The sequence below is a fragment of the Canis lupus genome, chromosome 13 (assembly GCF_048164855.1).
Source record: "Canis lupus baileyi chromosome 13, mCanLup2.hap1, whole genome shotgun sequence".
NCBI lineage: Eukaryota > Metazoa > Chordata > Mammalia > Carnivora > Canidae > Canis > Canis lupus.
Genome location: NC_132850.1, coordinates 27,773,991 through 27,799,266, shown reverse-complemented (window position 1 = coordinate 27,799,266; position 25,276 = coordinate 27,773,991). Strand labels below are relative to the sequence as shown.

At 38.2% G+C, this 25,276-nt stretch overlaps 1 protein-coding gene across 5 annotated transcripts in view; it reads left to right on the top strand.

The window, feature by feature from the left end:
* The first annotated feature begins 11,088 nt into the window (after positions 1-11,088).
* SLC6A15 (solute carrier family 6 member 15) overlaps positions 11,089-25,276 on the top strand; it is a 45,644-nt gene continuing 31,456 nt past the window's right edge. For 2 of the 5 annotated variants that reach the window (XM_072772943.1, XM_072772938.1), the window contains exon 1: positions 12,059-12,192. The gene's annotated coding sequence lies outside the window, so the exon portion shown is untranslated. Of the gene's footprint in view, positions 11,215-12,058; positions 12,193-20,720; positions 20,740-22,092; positions 22,225-25,276 lie in introns of those variants that run through there. The other 3 variants (XM_072772939.1, XM_072772942.1, XM_072772940.1) reach the window with 3 other exon arrangements.

Genomic DNA, 25,276 nt, shown 5'->3' with positions numbered 1-25,276 from the left:
GATGCATTCTTTAAGACAAATTATTGTTACCTCCTTGGCACTTATGAAAATTGATGCAGGTTCCTAGTTTCAAAGCCATCCACCTCTCTGTGTCGACTAACAGAAAGCCAGCCTCAAAACAAGTTAGTAAATGCTTCATTTGTTGTGTGACTAAGGAATGAATGTAGCCCAGAGACAGACTTTCAGGTTGCTCTGAAGAACTGCTCTGCAGCTTGTTAGCTGTAAGGGATCATATACACAAAAAAGGAAAAGAAATGTACATGCTTGCAAATCGTTCTCACAAGGTATAATTTGCTCAGTTGTAAAAATTAAGGTTGACTGATTTCCACATGGACATGTGAAAGACCCTTAGGTCATTTAATATGTTCTGTTTTTAATCATATCTGATCATTCAAAAATATTGCTTGCAATGCTCCACTTAACTTATTGTCCAGTTCTTCCTGTTTTTGATAGCTCCTTGAGGTCACTTGAGATGGTCGCAGAAAGCTGACATCGGCCACCTATGCAATTTTAGGGGACACCTTGCAAACCCTGGAGAAAAAGAGCTCAGTGCTCAGTAAGCCTGTAGGTCTTAACCCAGGCAACATGTCATAAACTTTCCACAGCAAGCCTTAATAGAAATGGAATGCCTAACAAACTGCCTCTTCACTATGCTGACTCAAGGGCTGCGCAAGGCTACACTTACAAGTGGAAGGTCTTTAAATCCTTTAGGCAAGATTGGAATCATTAGGAACTGAGAAATTGAGCTACCTGGGGGACAGCTGGATGGGGAAATAGGTGTGAAACAAGAGAGAGAAATCTAGCTACAGAAAATACCTTAGATTACTTAAATGTTTGGGTTGTGTTAGATTATTGTTCATAATATTCAGGACTTTCCTTAACCTTATGGGAGAAATATACTTCCCTGTCCCATTATATGGGACTTGGCCAAGTGACTTGCTTTGGCTGATAGAATGTGGGAAGTTTTGATAGTGTGCTAGTTCTAATTCTGGCTTTAAGAAGCATGAAGTTTCTATTGGGCCATTTTGCACTCCTGCCTTTTTGCCGTAAGAAGACCATGCCTTGGAAGTTAATGGTTTAAGGTGGGTGAGAGACATGTGGAGCAGCACTGAATAAAGCTTAGAACCAATAGAGCCAAGTCAGTCTCTCTAAGGCAATTCCCAACCACCTCATAGATACGTGATGAGGACAATAATTGTAGTTTTAAGCCACTGAATTTGGGAATGATTTGCTTTTGCAGCATTATTGTACCAATGACCGATTTACTCAGTACTCCTCACTTATCCTTGAATTAGCACCATCTTTTAGTTGAATTGGCCCAGTCCCTCTCACTTCCTCCTGTCACACTATTATTTTGAATTATAACTATTATCTTTCCTTTCATAATTAGAAATTAACAGATCTGTACACGTAGGTGGGGAGGGACAATCAAATGGTGTTCCCCAGCATTATCAAATACAGAGAGAATCTAAAGATTGGGGGAGGTGAAGCAGAATTTAATTTAAGAAACTACCTGACTGGGTGGGAAATATAATTTTCAAGTATTACTCACAAGAGAAGTATGTGCAAATAACTAAGAGATTACAATAGGACAATTAGAGTAAGGGCGTGTGGAAATAATAGAAGGGAAAAATTGCTGTTAGAGTCTTTATTAGACTATAGATTCTCTTCTGACTCACTCATATTTTACACATATTCCCAAATCCTTACAGGCATAACACTAGATGAACATATTATTAAATATGATTGCATACTGCTGTTTCTTGAAAGATACGCTATTATATCTCCCTCTACTTTTAAGTTCTGCAAATTAGTTTGGCTTAAGTCCAAAAGAACACCAATACTTATGCATTATTTAATTTAAAAAGCCCTAAAATCAATTTTTAAATCGCTGAATATTATTATTTTCAAAGGAAATATGATCTTCTTGGCTTTATTTCCCACAATAAACAAAGCTATTCTAAGAAATTATTTGACAGAACATATAAATGTAATTGGACTACAGTATATCAACTTAGAATTAAAATTGTTCTGTTTATTACAGAGTAGTTTACAGTTGTTTTTTTTTAATGTAGAAACCTGGAATAATTAAACTCTATTACTTTTAGAACTTTTTATTATAAAATACTTGTTATTGTAACAGAACTACTGTGTTTCCTGGAAGGTAGGTCTTCGAAACAGTCTGCTTTCAGCTTCTTAGCCCTAACTTAGTTGTCTTATTTTTGTATTTTTTTTTAAGATTTATTTATGTAAGAGAGAGTGAGAATGAGAGATCACAGAGGGAGAGGGAGAAGCAGACTCGTCTCGGAGGAGGGAGCCCAACGAGGGGCTCAATCCCAGGACTCCAAGACCGTGACTTGAGCAGAAGAGAGATGCTCACTGACTGAGTCACCCAGGTGCCCCTTGATTGAGTTTTAAACTCTCTGTTGTGGTGAAGCTCAGTATCAGTTTCCCGATTATTTCAGTTGTGGCTAATAGTAAGCCCTTACTCTCCTACAGTAAACTGTGTCTAATTAACCACAAAATCTTTTGCAATTGTTCTTTTCAGTATTTCTTAGAGATGTTCTTCCCTTCCCAGACCTTTAACACTTCTTAAAGCACTGCAAAGACCATTGTGATGCTTGCATATGCTTAGTATTCAGCAAATGTTTACTGTAAAGAATGAGTGAATGAATAAATATTCTTTCCCCCAAAAGACTCTTATAATTTCCCATTTTTAATGTTCTTAAGCCATAAATCTTAAGCACTGTGATCAAGCAGTTCACCAAGACATGACTTAATTACCTTTGCAATCTCATCTCTTAACTGTACCAGACCCATATCTCAGTTCCCTCTCCTGAGTAAACTTCATTTGCACAATGACATGCTTTTGCTAATGTTTTCTTGATCTGAAATATTTTCCCCCGAATTTCCTATCTGAAAAAGTCCAATTTTTCTTGCAAATTTCATTTCACCTCTATTGCATAATAATTAAGAACAAAGACTTTGAAGTCTGATTTCTCTGGAAAATGTTATTCAGTTTCCTATAAAACTGAACATATATCTACTACATGGCACAGGAAGTTTACTCCTAGGAACTTACCCAAGAGAAATAAAAAAATATATCAGTGAAAAGAAGTTTGAAAGAATATTTATAGCAATGTATTCATAATAGCCCAAACTGGAAGTAGCCTAGGTATCCATCAATAGGAATATGGATAAAGATTGTATATTTATATTCATACAAAAGAATACTACTCAGTAATAAAAAGGAGTGAACTACTACCACTACATGGATGAATTTTAAAGGTATTATTCTGAATTAAAGAAGACAAGAAAATAGACTATGGTTTCATTTATATGAAGCTTTAGAGAAGTAAAAACTGAGCTCACTGCAGTTGTCAGAATGTCATATGAGTAAAAAAAATGCTTGTTGTAAGCAGCTGTAATTCTCGGGTAGTTAGTTGTACAGCAAGTTTGACTAATAAAAGCATAACTACGAAACATATTTTTAAAGTATAATATGATATTATGCCCCATTCTAGGTTTGACATTTGGTTGAAATAAAGAATAGGCTTTGAAAAAATGTTTTTTCTTTTTCTAAAATGACTAAAAAGGCAGATTTTTTAGAAGCTCTTGGAAAAAAACATGAATTACCTCTGAAAGATTACTAGGCCCAGATGGTTTTACAAGCTAATTCATTTCAATCTTTTAAAGAAGAGATACTTCCAAGAAGATATATACACACTAGTCAACAGTTTAGTAAAACAAAATCTTCCCAATTCAATTTGTAAAGTCAGCACAGGATAAAAACACTGAAAATATCACACACACACACACACACACACACACACACACAAAACTCATTTAAAGCTAGAGATGTTAGGAGGTATGTTGGCTGTCGTCAGTTCAATGCCATCATTACTTCCCTCTAAGGTGGGCACACCTTTTTTTTTAGCAGTTAAACTTTTATTTTACTTTTTAAGATTTTTATTTACATTTTTGTTTTTCTTTTCTACAAAAGGCAGATAATGATTGCTGATCTGCAATTGTTGTGTTGTGCACGCCCCATAAGGGGCCAAAGTAGGAATCTAGGGCATGTGTGCTGAGAAGGCTTTCCACGGGATGGCTGAAGGACCTCCAAACCTCACTAGAGAGCACCCCTAGGCTAAGAATACCCTTCCTTGAAAACTGTGAGGGTTTGTCAATAAAAGGAACACATGTAATTTGGAGAACAGAAGTGAAGTGGAAGTCACCACTCTCACAAGATCACATGGCCAGACACAGTGGCTTCTTGGGATTCATTGTGGTCTTGGAAATTTACACCAGCTACACTGCTTCAGGCTACATTGTCAGTGATCTCTAGCTGCATTGATCTTGACCTTTACTTCCCTTTTCTAATTCCTTCCACATTTTCTAACTTTTATTTCCTATATTAAATTCTTATTCCTGTACATTTACAATGGTCCTGCTTTGCTGACCAAAAAGACTGATAAGAATGTTCATACTAGAGTGGTTCTAAGGGAAGAGAATCTTAAGTAAGAGAGTCTGGAATTGATTCTAGAATGTGCTTATATTTTTTTAAATTATTTTTAAAAGCTTCATGAAATTCCTGTAATGGATAAAAGAGCTTCTGATAATCTCTCTAATATGAGGAAAGAGACTGAAGAACAATGACAAAACTGAGTGAGAACTATGAATAGTATGAATTCGAACTATAGGGGTTTACAAATTTACAATATTTGATATTTGATCTAGATTTTGATTGTTTTTGCCCATGAATGATGTAGCCCCTCTCTCACTACAAGCTTTTCTCCTTTATCTCTCATTCTCTTACAGTGTGTGACTTTTTTTTTCTTTTTTACAGTGTGTAACTTTGCCTGTGTTTGTTTTGGGATTCCTCGTACAAAAGAGATTGTCATAATCATTTTAAAAAAAATTTTACAAAGTTGCCATTGGAAAGCTCGGATAATTCTTTCTAGAAGATTGTTATAATGCGACTTTACTTATCCCTCCTGCAACTCAGGAAAGAAGTATTGTAGAAATCCTGGGTTAGCCACTGACCTCTCTTGGTGGTGGTGGTGGAGGGTGGCCACCTGAATTTCAGACACTGGCTGGCTCACCAATTCAATTGTTGATTTGAAACCTCAAGAGCTCTCCAGGTGAAATCTGAAACTAGGCAGAGTCCACAGAGGGCAAGGAGAGACCCAAGAAAAAGGCAGACCATTCCAGATTGGTAGGTGCCAGGTTTAATAAGCAAGGAAACTTACACATGAGGCTTGTTTGAGGCTGCTACAAGATGAGTAAATATCTCTACTTGCCCATCAGCTTCCTAAAAATTGCTATAGAGGCCTTAGTGGGGTTCATTCTTGTATATATCCAGATGTTTTTAACAACACATTACTCTCCCAAGGTTGCATTCTTGAAATGTCTCCAGCTATGGGAACGGTAAGAGGAATACACATTCTAAGGACAGGGTTGGAGGTTAAGGAGCCTCTGATTGCCTGGGTGCAGCTCTTGGGTCAACCAGTAGTCACATCCTTTTGATGACCTCTTCCAACACCAAGTTTCTAGAATCTAATGTAACTATACTGCCTGTAGAAGGTATATTCATACCATGCTTTGTATGGGTTCTTCTATTAGCCCATATTTTGGCTACATTCATGCTCCTTTTCTGTAAATAGTGTCTTCTTTCACTGGGAGAAATTTCTTCTACTCAATGTGATCATTATGGAACTATGAATCTCATTTTCAGAGCTATGTTAGTTGGTTCAGATATCAGAACATGACGCAGAATAACCAAACAAAAATAAATAAAAAAAAATCTAGTTGGAGTAGGATTATACAATCATATGGACACTAAAGTTTATGCTACATATTTGAAGATTTAAAATACATAATTAGTGAGCTTAATCTAACAAATAAAACATATGCACTCTTTTGAGTTCAACATAAATGATTTTTTAACAAATGAACAAATGCTAGACCACGAAAAGTCTCAAGAATTCCAAAAGAATTGATATTACAAAGATCAAGTTATCTCACTACAATATCAACATAATGATATTTAATGATCAGCAGTAAAAATAAAATTTAAAATTGTGCTTATAAATTATGCAACTAGGAATTGAAATTATTTAAAAGGATCACTTAATTAATTTGTAGTTTGTAACTAATGCTGTGCTAGAAGAGTAAATTATAATACCAAAGCAATATAATAGCAGTTGTTCAAATCCAAAAGCTAGAAAAGACAACTAAAATTATAAATGAGAAAAGAAATTCACAAGAAAGCAAGAAATGCATCACTAACAATATCAAAAATTGATTCTTTGAAAAGACTAATAGACAAATGTTTAGCAAGACTAATAGAAAAGAAAGAGGTAAGATCAAAATAAACAGCATTATGGAAAAGTGTGTGTGTCTACAAATATAATCTAGAATTTAAAATAGTACTAACAAATTTATTGCAACACTCTAAAAATTAAATGAACAATTAGAAAAAAAGGAACTACCAAAATTCACTCAATTAAGAAATAGTTACTTTAAATAGACTAATAGAGAAATTCAATGAATATTGAAGTATCTCTATGTACCACTCCCTATCTACTTTCTTCAAATTCCCAGGCAAGTAATAAACAATTTCTATCTTATGTAAGAGTGTTTGAGAGATTAGGAGTGTAAACTATGGATCTCGTTTTACAATGCTCTAGTAACCTGGATTTTTTTAAGATTTATTATTTATTTATTTATTTATTTATTTATTTATTTATTTATTTATTTATTTATTTATTTATTTATTTATGATAGACACACAGAGAGAGAGAGAGAGGCAGAGACACAGGCAGAGGGAGAAGCAGGCTCCATGCCAGGAGCCTGACGTGGGACTCTATCCCGGGACTCCAGAATCGCGCCCTGGGCCAAAGGCTGGCGTTAAACCGCTGAGCCACTCAGGGATCCCCCTGGATTTTAAGAAAATGTAAGAGAAACATAAACAAATCACAAATAATTTCATTTTGTATATAGATATAAAACTAAAAAATATGAAAAGTTGGATCCATCAATTTAAATAAAAAATAATAGTATATCATAGTCCAGTGGGATTTATTCCAGAAATGAAAGCATGTGTGAACATCAAAAAAATATGAATATAAATTTTATAACAGAAATTGAAGTTTAAAAACCATAAACTCGTCGTTATAGCCTAAGGCAAGAATTTGCTACCTCTGGGTCTCTTCTTTTTCTTCACTCATGCATAGCAAACTCCTCTTAGGGTGTTTTCACCAACTGATTTCTCTGCCTGGAACATGCCAGGCTAACTTTTGCAAGTCCTTTAAGTCACTGTACCAGTAAAATCTCAGAGGCTTATTCTGACAACTCAATTTACACTTGAAGTGCAACCTCCTTCTCCTGAATCTTCTAACTCCCTTAGCCTACTTTATCTTTTAAAAAAAATTTTATAGCACTTAGCTCTTTTAAACATATTATATTGATTTACTTATTATATTTACTGTAAAGTTTTTGCCTTCTCTTGCCCCACTCTGCTGGATTATAAATTCTATGAGGGTAGGGATATTTGTCTAATGTTTTTACTGATATATTTTAAGCATCCAGGACTGCGCCTGCTATACAGTAAGTATCCAATAAATATTTGCTGAATGAAATAGTTCATGATTTAAAAACTCAGTAAATTAGTAATGATATTTCCTTAATATCAGAAATAGCATATGCCAAAAACACATATTAATCTGAATAAACAGTTTTCAGTTATTGCACACTGTTGAGCTGCACCAGAGGAAGGAATATTGAAATATTTTCTTTTTTAAAAAAGATTTTATTTGTTTATTCATGAGACACACACAGAGAGAGAGAGAGAGATTGAGAGAGAGAGGCAGAGACACAGGCAGAAGGAGAAGCAGGCTCCATGCAGGGAACCCGATGCAGGACTCGATCCCAGGACTCCAGGATCACACCCTGGGCCGAAGGCAGACACCAAACCGCTTAGCCACCCAGGGGTGCCCTGAAATATTTTCATACTACTGGAAAAATAGCTGTTCCCTAAGTCCCCCAAGTGCTTCCTTTCTGCTACCTTAGTCACCCTGGCTCCCTTCCTGGGATGCTGGTTCCCTCTATGCTCAATTTCCTTAGAGTTTTAGTTACATAAAATTAAATATTTTAAATATTTTTAACATGACCATTATTTAAATCAAACCTGAAAGAAAATAGGGATTGAAATCACTTGAGAGTATGGAGAGAGGAAAAAAAAAAAAAAGACATAAGGACCAAGGACAGAGCCCCAAAGCCATTAACATTTAGAAAGAGAAGAATAAGAGAAGATGGATAAAGAGATGTCAGTGAAAACTGTAAGCATTTATTTTGATACAAATCAAAAGAAAAATAACTTTTTATTTGTCCTGTTTTCTTCAAATTATTGTTGAAACAACATTGTGAGTTTCGAACCATACCTACTGACTTGATTGCTTTGACACTTGTCGATTCAGTTAACCCATCCTCTACCTATAGGGAGATCAAATGATAGAGTTACTTGTCTTGCTTCTACATATCAGCCCTTCATCGGTCAAGAAGATGTAGGATGAATAGGGTTTTCATTAGGTACTTTGGGGTTGTGCAGACTTTGGTGTCGTAAAAATTTTGAAACTGTATTTCAAATAACCTTTAACATGGACAATAATATAATAACATTTTCTATCAGAATAAAAAAGAATTTCCACAATATACTATATCTATAACAAAGAGGAGAATGAATTAAGATAATCTCCTGGTGTGAATTGATTTAAATATTTTCCTTTAGTACTGTGATTTTTAAATCTTTTTCTTTGTTTTTGGTAAATCTTTGCATTATTTTTATGAACTCTGGTGCTTTATATTTGGGAGTTTTTGCATAATGTTGTCATTTTGAGGGATTTGGTGTTTCAAAATAGGTTATCAGATTCAGAAAGTGATTCAGATAGGGGCAGGTATTTATTTAACGGTACCTAACAGGTAAGATGACTTCTGGCTGTAAGTCTGAACAACCACAGTCTCATTTTTTTTTTTCTTCTGCATGTGTGGCTAATAACACTACCTACTGCATAGGGTTGGTATAAGAATTAGGAAAAATAAGGCGTTTAAATTATTCTGCACCTTGCCAAGGCACATACCTAACTTTGAATCAATATGTGCTAATATTAAATACAGTGTGGCCAAAACAGACTAGCCTCCCTTTCCTTGGAGGTTGAACTCTTCAAACTCCAGCTCTTCCCTTTCTGGCTTTTCGCCCCCACACTAGCAGCATGTGATCATTTTTCCCTGTGTGACAAAGAAAACCTTCAATAATTGTTACCTAAAAGATTCGTGATTGGACATTAGGTCATTGAAGGGTCTTTACTGTTAAAATTAAAAATACACTTTTTACCTCTGTGACTAGAGTTTCTAGATTCTCCTTTTGGGATCTTCCCAGCCCCCAACCCACTTGTTTTTTCAAAGGTGAATAGCCCTTGTGTTAATTCTACATTTTCCTCCCGTTAAAATTTATACGTTCATTAAAAGTTTACAAGACGGCATGAAAAACTGTGAACTCTGAAGCCAGTCAGATCTAGGTAAAAATGTCCATTCTGTCAATGAACTAGTTGTGTGGCTTTTTGTAAACTTTTTTCTCTTGAGTATCACCTCTGTCTAATCTCTAAAGTCACCTCATTAATTAATTGAGAAGCTTAAATGAGCTCTTGTAAAGCTCTAGGTACTGAGTGGGGAACTCAATATCTATGTTCTCTTATTTCTTCTTATTGGCTTTAAGACATGAATTTGTATTAGTCATTTTTGGGGGTATCACTCCACACATATTTTGTGACTTGCAGCTTTATACATGTATTTGAAGTAGGTGTCAAATGTCAGTGAACAAGTGTGAGGAGGGAATACTTGTAGGCAAGTAGGCCTCCTTTGGACCACCATAAACCATTCTTGTGAGCATACAGAAAACCTTCCCACAGATGAACCTAATCCTGATTATGGAGGACACAGCTCTACTTATTTAAATTCTTCTCAGTTGTTATTAGTATTGTTTCTACTGTATATCAACTTCAGTATATAAAATGATATAGGTCAACATAAATATTTGCCTGTCACCAGTTATGTGAAGTAAAAAAGACAAAATATACCCTATGTTCTGCATGAAGTTTATTGGAACGATTTTTTACTTTCTTCCTCTGGAAGAAATATGTCTTTCTTCAGCCTGAGTCTTTATTTGCTCAGGGCAGGGGGGAGGCATCCGGGGAATCAAATCTAATTTAATTAAAAATATATATTTTAAAGGTGAGATTGAAAGAGACTGAGAAAAAAGCTCTCTTGGCTGTAGTAAAAGCTAAGGATTAGTTGCAATGTTCTGACCTGAAAGTGAGGTCTTGTGATTTCTTCCCAGGAGTTTTTTTTTTTTTTTTTTTTTTTTTTAACTGCATGAGAAACCTATCTGCAATGGCCTTGTTGTTTAATTCAATCTTAATTGGACACAAACCGTCAAAATGCGAGGGGTTGCTGGAGGACCTAAAGTGCGCAAAGGTATTTTGTGATGGAAACAGTCACCATCTGCAGGTGAACAGGGTCCCTGAAGCTCCGCTCCTTTGTTTCAGGCTGACTTGGCATTGCTTGGAAATTTTGAAAGGACCTGAAAGAGTTTCAGGGACGCAGCGCTTAACCTTTGGAGCATACGCTCCGTTTTGGGGGAAGGCTAAGCTCTGGGCTCAGGGCTGGGCACCGGGGATCCCGCACGGGGCGCGGCCGAGTGGAGGTCTCGGCGGCCTCCGCGCCCCACGGGGAGCCCTCGCGGGGGACCGGGCGCCCCGGGGCGGGGCTGGGGGGCGGGGGACCGCTGCCCCGGGGGGCTCCGCCGCTGCCAGGGGGTGACCGGCCGGCGGGGAGCGCCAGCAGGGGCGGAGAGCGCCTGGGGTCCAGGCCGCCCCGGGGCGCAGGGCGGGCAGCTGGCACCGCGGCGCGGGCGGGCCGGGCACGTGGGCGCCTCCGTCACACCCGCGCTCACACCCGCGCTCACACCCGCGCGCACGCAGCCGCGCGCCGGCAGCTCGCGCCCGGGCCCCGCCGACACGCAGGCGCCGCCGCCCCCCGCCCCCCGCCCGCCCGCGGCCGCGACCCCCCGGCTCCCCGCCCCGGGCCCGCCCCTCCGGCCTCGCTGCTGCAGCTGCCGGAGCCGACGCGGCGGCAGGTGCGCGGTGGAGCCCGCGAACGGTAGGGACGCGCCCGGGCTGCCGAGGGCCCGGGGCTGGGCCGGGCGGGGCTCCCCGGCTGCCGCCCCGGGAGGGGGGGGACGGGGCCCGGGTGGGACTCGGGGGGCCCCGCGGGGCGGGAGGGGCAGCTGCGAGGCTCGGAGCGCGAAGTGGGGCCGGGCGGGCGACCTCCAGGCTGCGTCCCGCACCTGTGCCCGATGCGGGGCGGGGGGTGTTGGCGAGCAGGGGCAGCGCACGGGTCGGGACGAGCCGCCGGCCTCCCCTCCGGCCGCGGGGTCGCCCCCGGGCCCCCCAGACCTGGGCGCTCCAGGTGGAGCCCGGGCGGGCTGCAGGGGTGCGGCCCGAGCCGCGCGGGTCCGAGGGCAAAGTTGGTAGGGTCGGGGCAGCCCGGCGCCCGCAGCCCCAGGGGAGCCGGGGGGAGGGCGGCGGGCCCGCCCCTCCCGCCTCCTGCGGCCGCCGCCGCCGCCGAGGGCGCCTCCGGAGGCCGCGTCCGCCCGGGACCCCCGCCCCCCGTCGCCCGAGGCGTCCTGCGGGAAACGGTCGGTACGTGGGCCGCGGGGCGCCGAGGCACGTGGCCCGGGGCGAGCTGGGGCTGGGGGTCCGGGGAGCGCGGCGGGGATGGGCGGAGCTCGGGCCGGGCCCGGGGGGTCCACAGCACCCGCCCGGCCGAGACCGCGCCTCGCAGCCGCGGGGGCCGCGGGTCGCCCCCCGGGCCCGCAGCTCGCTCCCCTCGCTCGGCGTCCTCCGCTCCGAGGCAGCGGCTGGAGTAAGACGGGGCGGGCCCGCGCCGTGACGTCAGCAGTGTTTGGGTGCTTATGCAAATGAGGCTGCGTCCGCCGCTCGCGGGCGGGCGGGGCGCGGGGCGCGGGGCTCGGTCGGCGCGGTCCGCGGGTCCCAGGCGTTGGCGCTCCCGCCGGCGGCCCAGCGCCTCGTCGTCCAGTTTGCGGAGCTGCTCTGCACCTGCCACCGCCGGGAACAGGTTTGCTTTAGGAAGTAGCATCCTCTGACCGAGCGACCCCAGCACCCCCCTCCCCCGCCTCCTTCCCGCAGGACACACAGCGAGTGGGCGCCCAGGTCCGACTTGTGCAGGGGGTACCTCGTGGGTGCCCGCCGGGGGGCCCGGTGGCCCGGGAAGGGTATGCGTCTCATTGAGGTCGGGGGGTTTTGATCATCAGAATCGTCATGTTGTATTTTTTGTGGCCGCGTGATCAGGGACCCATGGCGATTTATTGGAGTCAAGTGTATTGTTGAGTTCATGGACCGCTTTCCTGCAAGCGAGACATTCAGGAAGGCAAGAATTCACGCTTTTTTTTTTTTTTAAGATTATTTATTTATTAGAGACAGAGAGAGAGAGGCAGAGACTCAGGCAGAGAGGGAGAAGCAGGCTCCACGCAGGGAGCCCGATGCGGGACTGGATCCCGGCTCTCCAGGGTCACGCCCTGGGCTGGAGGCAGATGCTCAACCGCTGGGCCACCCGGGGATCCCCCGAATTCACACTATTTTGAAAGGAAGATGATCTTTTACGGTGTGTGTGTGTGTGTGTGTGTGTGTGTGTGTTTTTCTTTCCTGATTGCACGTGGTATTCTTGGTTCAAGAATTACTTTATACTCCCAATACATGTAATCTCAAGATGTAACATTTTATTTATTTATTTATTTATTTATTTATTTATTTATTTATTTATTTGAGATTTTATTTATCTATTCATGAGACACAGAGAGAGAGGTAGAGACACAGGCAGAGGGAGGAGCGGGCTCCACGCAGGGAGCCCGACGTGGGGGTCGATCCCGGGTCTTCAGGGTCAGGCCCTGGGCCGCTGAGCCACCCGGGCTGCCCAAGATGTAATATTTTAATGGCATTAAGAAAGATATTTATACATGTTTCTGGAAAATGCATGCTCTGTCACCCGAATAATAACGTAAATAAGAGATCCGTCTGTTCAGGCTGTTGTAGCAAAATACCATAAACTGGATGCTTCATAAACAACGGAAATTCGTTTCTCATCGTTCTGCAGGCTGAGAAATCCAAGGCACCAGCAGATTTGGTGTCTGGTTAGAGCCTGCTTCCTGCTTCATAGATGATGTCTTTTGCTGTGTCCTCACATGTTGGAAGGGACTAGTTGGCTTTCTGGGATTATATTTATTACCTCCAAAAGTCCCCATCTCCTAATACCATCCTCTTGGGGTTAGAATTTCAATATATAAATTTGGAGTGGAGAACACAAACATTCAAGCCATAGCAAGTAGAAAAAATTTTTTATGGGCTAATAGCTATTTGAAATACCAGTAATCAAATGAGATGCCTTACTTGTCAGTCATTAAAATATGTTAGAATAATTACTAAAACCTAAACTCTGCATTTATAATCATTAATTTCCCCAGTGATCAGAGTTCAAATTTTGCTGTGTGCACGTTAGAAAATGTGCTTGTCCAGTCATAAAATAAAACTTGGGTATGAATAGGAAGAGATTTGCATTCTGTTGAACTCTGGGGTTACCCAGGTAGAAAAAAAAATCATTGATTCACAATGATAGACCTGAAAGAGACCTTGCTGATTATCAAAAGCCATGAAAACTTTCACTTCTCAATTTATTTCTCAACTTCTTTTGGGTAGTGTTGACCCTTTGTTACTATATACATAGGCATGATTGGGTATTTTAATATATCCTATGCAGAGTAAATTAAAATTCGTTCTGAACAAGATTCCGTGGGCACGGTCTAATACATGAAAACATTTAAAGTTACATGCCAGGAGGAATCTTTATATTTATTTCCAATTTCTCTTGTAACTTAAAATAAGTCCTAACTACTACTCTTCTGCATGCATTTAGTAAATTTTTAATGAGTTTATCTACTTAAATATTAACTTTGGCGAATAATGATTTTCTGATATTTCTCTGTGAATAATTAGCCCCGGAGACAGGATTACAGGATTGTTGTAAATGTACAGTATCACTTGGTATAGAACTGTTTTCAGTTTATTTCACTTTATTTCCTTGTGATTAATGCACAAAAGTATCCTTTCACATAAGATTCATTGATTGGGATGCCTGGGTGGCTCAGTGGTTGAGTGTCTGCTTTTGGCTCAGGGCGTGATCCCAGAATCTGGGCATCGAGTCCCACATCTGGCTTCCTGCATGGAGCCTCCTTCTCCCTCTGCCTTTGTCTCTGCCTTGCTCTCTCTCTCTGTATCTCTCATGAATGAATGAATGAATAAATAAATAAATAAATAAATAAATAAATAAATAAAATTTTTAAAAAAAAAGATTCATTGATTATCTTTGAATTAAGTGTTTACACTGGAAGCTTTTTCACCTAACAGAGTGGCAAAGATCAAAGAAGGCAGAGGGAAACAGGTACTCTCATACATTGCTTGTTGTGGTCCAAGTTGAGACAGCTTTTATAAAGTTGAGACTGCCACTTAGCAGTATTTACCAAATCTATAGAAGCACATAATCTTTGATCAAGTAGTTCCACTGTTAGGAATTTATTTTACAGATATACAAATGCCAGGTATACAAAATCAGTTGCTTGAACACTGAAGCAGATTATCGGAAATGACCTAAATATATACTTATACCGTGGTCTATCATATTATTAAGACAAAATGAAACAAATAACCCCCCCAACAAATAATTGTATTGAGAGCAAGTTTTTTAAGTGAAAAGCCAAATGCGGAGTTATGCATATAGTGACAGTTGTGTAACAAGAAACAGGTTGGGTGGGTGGGGCGAAAACACATACCAGTTTGGGGAGAAAACACATATTAGCTTGACTACACATACAACAGTACCTGTTGATGACTTACAGATATGCTGAGGGACAGAGTGGGAAGATAACTTTACACTCTATGCTCTTTAATACTGTATTATTTACTGAAAATATAGATTAAAATATATTCTAAAGTGAAGATGATAGCAAATACCCTTGGGAGAACAGTATCCAGGCATCAGATGCTGTAGAATGAGTAAGGTATAAAAGTCAAGGGGTATTTTGGCTCTATGGTTTTTTGAGGTTTCTGATTTTACAAGAAAGTTTCTGCTTCCAGTTTCTTAGCAATAGATTTAGATTTAGATGAGATTTAGTGGATTCACTAAATTTAGCCAGTTTTATCAGTATAAAAGCGCAAAAAGATTTAGTGAGTTGACAGCTTTTAAAACAATTTTGAGATGTTACAGATTCACATGTAGTTGTTGAGAAATAATACAGAGAGCTTTTGTGTGCTCTTCAGGCAGTTTCCTGAAAATGTAACCTTTTGCAAAACCATTACAATGTCATCATCAGAATATTGACGTTGATAAAGTCAAGTTTCAGAACAATTCCCTCACTGTAAAAATCCCTGTTGCCCTTTATAACCACAACCACATCACTCTGTCCTTCATATTATTTTTGTATTTCAAGAAATCAAAATGGAATCATGTAATATGCAGCATTTTGAAACTGGCTTTTCCCACTCAGCATAGTTGTCTATAGATTCATCCAAGTTGTTGTGTATATCAGTAGTTTATTTTTGAGTAGCACCCTGTGGCACGGATTTACCAAAGTTTGTTTAACCATTAACCCATTGAAAGACATCTGGGTCATTTCCAGTTTAGGGTTATTATGAATAAAGCTGCTGTAGATACTCATTTACAGGTTTTATGGAACATAAATTCTCATTTCTCCAGTATAAATGCTCAGGAGTGTAATTGCTGGGTTATATTGTAGTTACATGTTTAGTTTTCCAGAGCGCTGTACCATTTCACATTCTTACCAGCAATGTATGAATGATCCAGTTTCTCTGTATCCTTGCCAGAATTTTGTTGTCACTGTATTTTAGCCATTTTGAGAGGTATGCAGTGACATCTCATTGTAGTTTTAATTGGCATTTCCTTAGTGGGTAATAACGTTGAACCTCATTACATGGCGCTCATTTGTCATCCACACATCATATTCAATTGAAATGTCCCTGTATATTTTTTTTACTCATTTTAAAATTGGTTTTAATTGTTGAGTTTTATACATTTTTTATAGATCCTAAATACCAGCCCTTTCCCAGACATGTGGTCTGCAAATATTTCTTCCAGTCTCTAGCTCATTATTTCATCCCCTTAACAAGTTCTTTCATAAAGCAAAAGTTTTTAATTTTGAAGTTCAGTTTACCAGATTTCACATTAGTGGATTTTGCTTTTGATGTCGTATCTAAGGACTCTGCTTAGCCCTGTATCTCAAAGATTTTCTCCAATGATTTATTTTTGAAGGTTTTATAGTTTTATGTCTTACATTTAAATCCATGATCCAGTTTGAGTTAAGTGTTGTGTAAGGTGTGAGATTTAGGTTGAGATCATATTTTTGCCTAGAGTTATCCAGTTATTTCAGAACCATTTGTTGAAAGGGGTGTCATTTTTTTCTCCATTGAAATAACCTTTGCACCTTTGTCAAAAATCAGTTGGGTGTATTTTTTGAGGGTTTATTTATGAATACTCTCTTCTGTTTCATTAATCTATGTATCTATCCTTCTGCTAACTTCACACAATTTTCATTACTGTAGGTACAAAATAAGTCTTAAGATCAGGTAGAATGATTCAATTCATTCTTCTGTTCTAAATGTTTGTTGCTGTTTTAGTTCTCTATCTTTTAATATAAGTTTTGGAATAATTTATCTATAAATTATTTTTCTGGGATTTTATAGGTATTGCATTAAACTTGTATATCAATTTTGAGAGAATTTACATATTTACTATGTTAGTCTTCCAAACCATGAACATGGTAGTTATGTCTGTTTATGTATTTAGATCTTTTTTGATTGTTTTCATCAGCACTTTATATTTTTCAGCATAAAAGTACTATCAATGTTTTGTAGATTCCTTGGGATTTTCAATATAGACAACCAGAATGTCTGCAAATACGGAAAATTTCTTTCTTTATTTCCAATATTTATGCTTTATATTTCCTTTTCTTTCCTTATTGCACTAGCTAGAACTTTCAGTACTCTGCTCACTCTTTTTTTTTTTTTTTTTTTTTTTTTTTTATTTATGATGGTCAGAGAGAGAGAGAGAGGCAGAGACACAGGCAGAGGGAGAAGCAGGCTCCATGCACCGGGAGCCCGACGTGGGATTCGATCCCGGGTCTCCAGGATCGCGCCCTGAGCCAAAGGCAGGCGCTAAACCGCTGCGCCACCCAGGGATCCCTCTCTGCTTACTCTTAAAAGTATGAGAACGGGCATTCTTGTTTCTGATCTTAAGACAAAAGCATTCAGTCTTTCATTGATAAGTAATACCAACTGTATGTTTTTTGCAGATGATTTTTATCAAATCATAAATAAAATTTAATTTCATTCCTAGTTGGGGTTTTTTGGGGCAATTTTTAAATTACAAATGCCTTTTCTTTCTTTCTTTTTTACAAATGCCTTTTCTGAATCGATTGATATAATCATGATTTTTTTCTTTAGCCTGTGGTTATGGTATATTGCAGTATTGATTTTTGAATACTGAACCAGCCTTGTACACCTAGAACAAAGCCCATTTGGTCATGATATATAATTCCTGTGATATATTACTGAGTTCTGTTTTCTAATATTGTATTGAGGAATTTTGTGCCCATATTTATAAGGGATATAGATTTATAGGTTTTGGTATTCTTTTTCCTTGGTACTGTCTTCAGAGTATCAGAGTAATACTAGTTTCATTAGATGAATTGTGCAGTGTTCCACTATCTTCTATTATGTAGGAGAGATTGTACGGAGCAGGTGTTAATTCTTTAAATGTTTACTAGGATTCCCCAGTGAAACCAGCTAGGCTTAGAGATTTCTTTAGTGAGAATTTTAAATAATGTTCATTTAAGTTCCTTAACAGATGTGGAGCTATTACATGATCTGTTTGATATTGGGTAAGTTGTGGGAGTTTGTATTTTTCAAGAAATTTGTACATTTCATCTAGGTTGTTAATTTATGTGTGTAGAGTGTTTGCTATTATTACCTTATGATCATTTTGATGTCTGTGAGTTTTGTTGTGATAATCCCTGGTGCATTTCTGACATACAAATGCCTAAAATACAAGACTGACCACATGGAACTTTACAAAAGGATGACTAAATGTGTCTTTCAAGGTTAATATTTATCTTATGCTTAAAAGAAAATCACTGCATGGATTTAAAAATCTGAACAGCACCCCTTTTGCATAGGTCTAGCCCTGTTGTGAACAATTCCTTGGACAATGTTTTAAATTTCAGTAGTTAAATATTTATACTTTTGGTTAAATTCAATGCATTTAACTGAAATTGAATACTTCAATAATTGAATAATTTGACAAATTGAATAATTTGTCTCCCCCATAGGCAAATATTTCAGTTTTCTATTGATACATAACAAATATTCTCCACCACTGTTGGTTGTTTTTTTTTTTTTTTTCAGTAGGTTCAAAACAAATGGTGTGAACCATTTTAAAATGGTTTATTGAGCCCCTGTACCCTCTGTTGCCTTTCTGGTATTGTAATAATTTAAAACAATGATGAGTTATTATTTCTTATTATTCTGTGTGTGGCTGGGCTGTGGGTACCTCATCAGCTCCAGTTGGTATGGTTAGCAATTGGACTGGGACTAGAATGTCAGTGCCTTTGTTCTTATGCCTAAGGCTTCAGCTAAATGCCTGGAACAATTGGTGGCTGGCTAAGGTGCTCCCTCTCTTTCCATGTAGGATTTCTAGCAGGGCAGATAGACTTTTCTATATAGTGTCTGAATTCCAAAAGGATGAAAACTGAAACTGTCAGGCTTCTTTAGGCCTAGCCTTGGAACTTGCCCTGTCACTTCTTTTGGCCTTCCCCTGGTCAAAGCAAGTTCAGGTAATTCCAGAATTCAAATTCAAGTTCAAGTGCAGCCTAGAATTAAGAGAACGGGAAATAGATTCCACTTCCTGATGGGTAGAATAGCAAACATGTACAGCATTGGGAGGAATTGTAAATGTTCTTTTTGTAAACAATCTACTATGGGAAATAACTAAGAAAGATCATACTTGACATTTTATGATGATAACGACTAAAACATGTTTATTGCCTCCAAATTCATTTTTCATGACATAACTCAAAAATATAGATAAATGGAGTGTAATGTTATACACCTATCGTCAGCTAATAATAGCTCCTAAAATAGGTCTATCTACTAAGTCTTGGTACTTGTGAATGTTACCTTATTTAGAAAAAGAGTCTTGACAGACATAATCCTCTGATGAAGAGATTATTCTGATATATCCAGATGGGCCCTATATCACCATGTCCATATATGAAAGAGTCAAAGGAATATCAGATACACACAGATGAGGAGGAGGGACTGGAGTTAGAGATGGGAGGGATGTGGCTCTAAGTGAAGACCTGCTGGCAGCCTCCCGAAACTAGAAAAGGCAAGGAACAGATTGTCTCCTAGGTCCTCTTGAGGGAGAGACCTGACCACACCTTGATTCTCGTTTATTAAAAATTATTTTGGATCTCTGGTTTCCAGAGCCTTGAAAAAATTCATTTGTGCAATGTGAAACCACTAAATTTAAAGTTATTTGTTACAGAATTCTTAGGAAATGAATACAATGTCTAAACCTGAGGTGTTCTCATTATATTAACAAAATTTTAAGAATTTAAAAGAATTTCTTGTCTATTTTAAAAATGTTTAAAGGACTTCCTGAAATACTTTGTTAAGGGACGCCTGGGTGGCTCAGCGGTTGAGTGTCTGCCTTCGGCCCAGGGCGTGATCCTGGAGACCCTTGATCGAGTCCCGCTTCCGGCTCCCAGCCTGGAGCCTGCTTCTCCCTCTGCCTGTGTCTCTGCCTCTCTCTCTTTCTCTCTGTCTCTCATGAGTAAATATATAAAGTCTTAAAAAAAAAAAAAAGAAATACTTTAAGATTTTGAATCTCTTAGTTCAATCTCTTGGTTCATAGAAGTCAACGAAAGATACATCTCACTTTATGGATATTACTTTATAATTATAATTTTGAAATAATTGCAAGTTCATAGGAAGGTACAAAGGGAAGTCCTGTGCACTCTCCACCTAGCCTCTCTCATTTTACAATCTTATATAGATATACAGTACAATATCAAAACCAGCATATTGATATTGGTGTAATCCAGAGTTTTTCAGATTATGCAGTTATTTTCTCTGCCTATGTGTGTATATGGGTATAGTTCTTTGTAGTTTTATCAAATGTGTAGTTTCATGTAATCCTTAACCATAATGAACATACTAAACTGTACCATCTCACGAGATTCCCTTGTCCATTATAGCACACTCACCTGCCCTTCCCTACCCTAACTCCTAGCAACCACTGTTCTGTGGTTCATCTATATCATTATGTTATTTCACAAATGTTCTATAAATGGAATTATGCAATATGCATCCCTGTGAAATTGGCTTTTTTCCCCATGTGGCATCATTTCCTTGAGGTTCGTCCAAGTTATTGCAAGTATCAATAATTCTTTCCTTTTTTATTGCTGATATTACATGATATGGAGGAAATACAACTTGTTTTACCAATCACCCCCTGAAAGACATTCAGTTTCAGGCTATTGTAAGTAAAGTTGGTATGAACACTTATGTATAAGTTCCTGCTTGAAAATAAGTTTTTATTTTTCTGGGATTTATGTCTAAGAGTGCAAATTGGTGGTCAGTGTAATAACTCTGTTATTAGTGCTAAAAGGAACTACCAGCTGTATTTTTAGAGTGGCTGTACTATTTTATATTTCTACCAGAAATATATGATTGATCTAGTTTTTTTTCATCCTCACCAACTTTTGTTGTCTTTACTTTTTAAGACTTGTTTTTAAAAACATGTTAGTCATCCTCATAGGCGTGTTATAGTCTACCTTTTTTGGGTAAAATATATAAAGTGTAAATTGTGACATTGTATTGTCATTTGTAAAAAAAAAATTCTCCTTTTGATTGACTCTGTGAATTCTATTATTTTTTTTTCTCAATGCAAACATTTTATGTGAAGGGGATATAATTTGCAAAAGAAATGTTTAGGTTGAATTTTATATTGTTGAAGTTTTAGATGTGTTATTTTTTTCTTGAGTCTTGCTATATGGTTTAACATTTTGTTTTTATTCAGACAGCCTTTATTTTTTTACCCTATATGTTAGAATTAGAAAAATGTTTCATTTGAATCTACTATAAAGTTCAGATTCACTGTTCATAATTGGTTCATATTTGAAGAAAATTTTATTCAGTAAAATTTATAATTGTCCAAGTCAGGGAGATAATTTGGTGTACTTCTAGTTCTTTATTATAGAATATTAAACTTTTGGCATGTACCAATAATTAGCCAGCGCAAGCATGTCTATTTGAATCCTTTCTCATCTCTAAGATGCAAGTGCCTGTCTGTTTTTTTAGGTCTTTGCATATTTTCACTGGAAATGTTAATTAGAATTTAAAACAGTTTCAAAAGAAGTTGTAACAATAGTTTAAGAACTAAGAAGTCTTGAAAGATAGAATGAGAATTGCACAATATTTTAATTACATAGTGAAAATATTAGCAAGATTAATTAAGACAAAGCAGAGAAAACACCTATTGTCAATACCAGGAATAAAAAATGTGATATGACTACAAATCCTACAACTATTAAAAAAACTACGGCATATTATGAACTGCTTTCCACAAACAAAATTTGACAATTTAAGTGAAATGTGTTTGAAAACACAACTTACTAAAACTAATATAAGAAAAAAGGAAATTCAGTAGCTGTATATCAATGACACAAAGTGCATTTTTTAATAAATTGTATTTTTAATTAAACATATTCTCTGAAAGAAAACTCCAGGCCCAGATGGCTTCATTGGTGAGTGCTGCCAAACATTTAAGGAAGAAATAAAACTAATTCTACATGTATTTTCTCAGAAAATAAATGAGAGACCGTTTTAAAATTCCATATATGAGTCCACCAAAACCAGAGAAGCAAAATACAAGAAAAAATTATATATTCACGTTCCTATGAATAATGCTGAAAAAATCCTTATCAAGATATTAGCAAATTGATTCCAGTAATATATTAAAAAGGTAATACATCTCGATCAGTGGCATTTATTTCATAATGAAAGATTAGTCTAAAATACAAAATCAATTGATGTTATATTGTGTATCAGTAGATTAAGAAGTTATATGATTGGCTCACCTGGGTGGCTCAGTCGGTTAACCATCTGCCTTTGGTCCAGATCATGATCCTGGAATCCTGGGATTGAGTCCCAGGATTCAGCCCAGGTCATCAGCATCATCTGTGTTCCCTGCTCAGCGGGAGGTCTGCTTCTCCCTTTCCCTATGCTCCTCCCCGCTCATGCTCACTAGCTTTCTCTCGCTCTTTTACTCCCTCTCTCAAATAGATAAAACCTCTAAAAAAAAAAAAAAAAAAAAAAAAGAAATGTTATATGATTATCTCAATAAAGGTAGAAAATTATGTGCCAAATTCAACAATTAATCAGAATTAAAAAAAAAATAAGACCCTCTCTGAACTAGGAATAAAAAGAAACTTCCCTAAACTGACAAAAGACAACTATGAAAAAAATCCATAGCTAATATTGTACTTAGTAAAATAGTGAGTATGTTCCCATTAGCATCAGGGCATTGATGAAGGTGTCTCTCTTAACACTCCTATTCAAAATTTTAGTGGATGCCCAAGCCAGTAGGTAAGTCAAGAAAAAGAAATGAAAGGTAAACAATTAGAGAGAGCTTAAACTTTATTTACCTTTGACGTACTGTGTATATAAAAATCCTAAAACACCATAAGCTCAAATTATCAATGTTGCACAATAGGAAGCTTGTGTTAAAAAAATCAACTTTTTTTTTTTTTCCAGAGAGAAGTTAGAGAGATAGAAGTAAATGAAGAGATATACCAAGTTCATAGATTAGAAAGCTCAAATTGTTAAGATATCAATGCTCTCCAAATGGATTTATAGAATCAATACAATCCTAGTTAAAATTCTAGCAGGCTCTTTCTTTGGGGTAGAAATTAACAAGCTAACTTCAAAACTTATCTGAAAAGGCAAGGAAACAATCTCAAAAAAGAAAAAAAATTAAAAAGATTAGGGTTGAGAAGCACTGAGTTAGAAATTTATTATGTTGATTTAAAAATGTTTTGAATCTAGTTTTAAGTTCTTCAAAATAGATTTTTTTCTGAAAACTTGCATATGAAGACAATTAAAGCAATACAAAAATGGGAGAATGAGAAAAATGTAAATATAAGTCCAAATTAAGTAATGTAATGTTCCCAACATTTTAAAGTGTATGTTAAGTCCTTTTACAGTAAATGAATGGAAAGATACCAATTGTTTTACATTGATTGGAGCCATGTTATTTAGGATTCTTTGTTTGCAAGCTGCAGAAATTGATGCCTGGCTAGGAGGCAAAAATAAAATAAATATTGGCAAGGTTCGGGCTCAAAGGAACAATGGGGTGCTTGGCACTGAGATGGAAAAGGGCAAGAATGAAAACAGTTCTTAAAGCTAGGAACCAGAATCCATGACTACGGTGGTAGTAGTTAGAGCCTGGGCATAATACCTTTGGAATTGAGTGAGATGCCAACCTTTTGATCTCTTTGTTCCCGTCCTCAGGATTCAGAATCCAGGGAGGGGAGTGCTAACTGGACAAGTGTAGAAGATTATTTGCAAAGAAGGTGGCAGTGGTTTTCTTTTCTCTCTACTCATATGTTTTGGAATTTGATTTTGTTGCTCCTTCCATCAAAAGGTAGAGGTTAGCCCCTCTAATCAACCTGGACTTAGCTGTGTGACTTGCTTTGGGCCATGAAACATGAGCAGATGCTACACAGAGGATTCACTGGCACTTGCATGTTGGGCTTCTTTTGGCTAGAGTTAGAACTGAGCTTATAATGTGAACAAGTTGAAGCTAGCATTTTGGAGAGATTACATTTGGAAGAATCAAAGTGCTCTGGCTGGGCAGCCCGGGTGGCTTAGTGGTTTAGCGCCGCCTTCAGCCCAGGGCATGATCCTGGGGCCCCGGGATCGAGTCCCATATCGGGCTCCCTGCATGGAGCCTGCTTCTTCTTCTGCCTGTGTCTCTGCCTCTCTCTCTGTTTCTCTCATGAATAAATAAATAAAATAAAAAAAGAAAGAAAGAAAAGCTCTACTTATAAAAAACAAAAAACAACAACAAAAAAAGTGCTCTGGCTGATAGGCTGCCTCCTGCCAGAATGTGAGTGAGACCATCCTAGACCATCCTTCCCCACTTGAGTTGATAGATGACTATAGTGGAGACGTGACCTGAGTCAAGACCAGCAAAACAACTGATCGTGTAAGCCTAGTTCAAATTGCAAACACACAGAATCATAAGCAAATAAGACATTTGTTTGCTAAGCCACTAAATTTTGAGGTAACTTATACAGCAACAAAAAAATGGCATTTGGAAAAAAAAGTGATGTTAAAATGATTTGAACATATGGCATTGGCTCTAGACTTACATTATCCTTAATAATTTGCAATAAGCCAGTTATAACAGAATACAGCTATAAGAGGGATGATAATCATAATAACAAAAGAAGACATATATTGAGTTCTTTCGATGTGTTGGCATTTATCCAAGCACTTTATTATTATATAACAAAGTAACTTAGCCAAGGTCATAAAACCATAAGTGATAGAGCTAGGATTTGAACTCCGTCTGTTTCTAGAAACTAAATATAAGTGTTTGGCATCAATATATGTCTTTTCACAGCAAGAAATGTTAATTTCTACAAGATCTCAATAAAAATAAACAAGAAGGATTATATGAAAGTGTGAAGAGATTGGGGTCATTATCTTTTTTTTTTTTTGACTATGTGTTTTATAGTTAGACAGTATCCTAAATTGCTTCCTGATATGAAATATGAGGATATTCTCATGCTTTTATTTCTTTCTAATCTTCTCCTGTTTCAATTCCTGATTTTATTTTCTGAATTTTAATTTATATTTTTCATCTAAACATAATTCATATAGATTTTAAAGCTTATTTTCTGTTTAAATTAGTGTTCACTTCTATCTATTAACATGACTTCTCTGTTAATGAGGTCTTTACCTTTTTTCTCTCTTGGCCAAATTTCATGATCATGTAACCTGTTTATCTA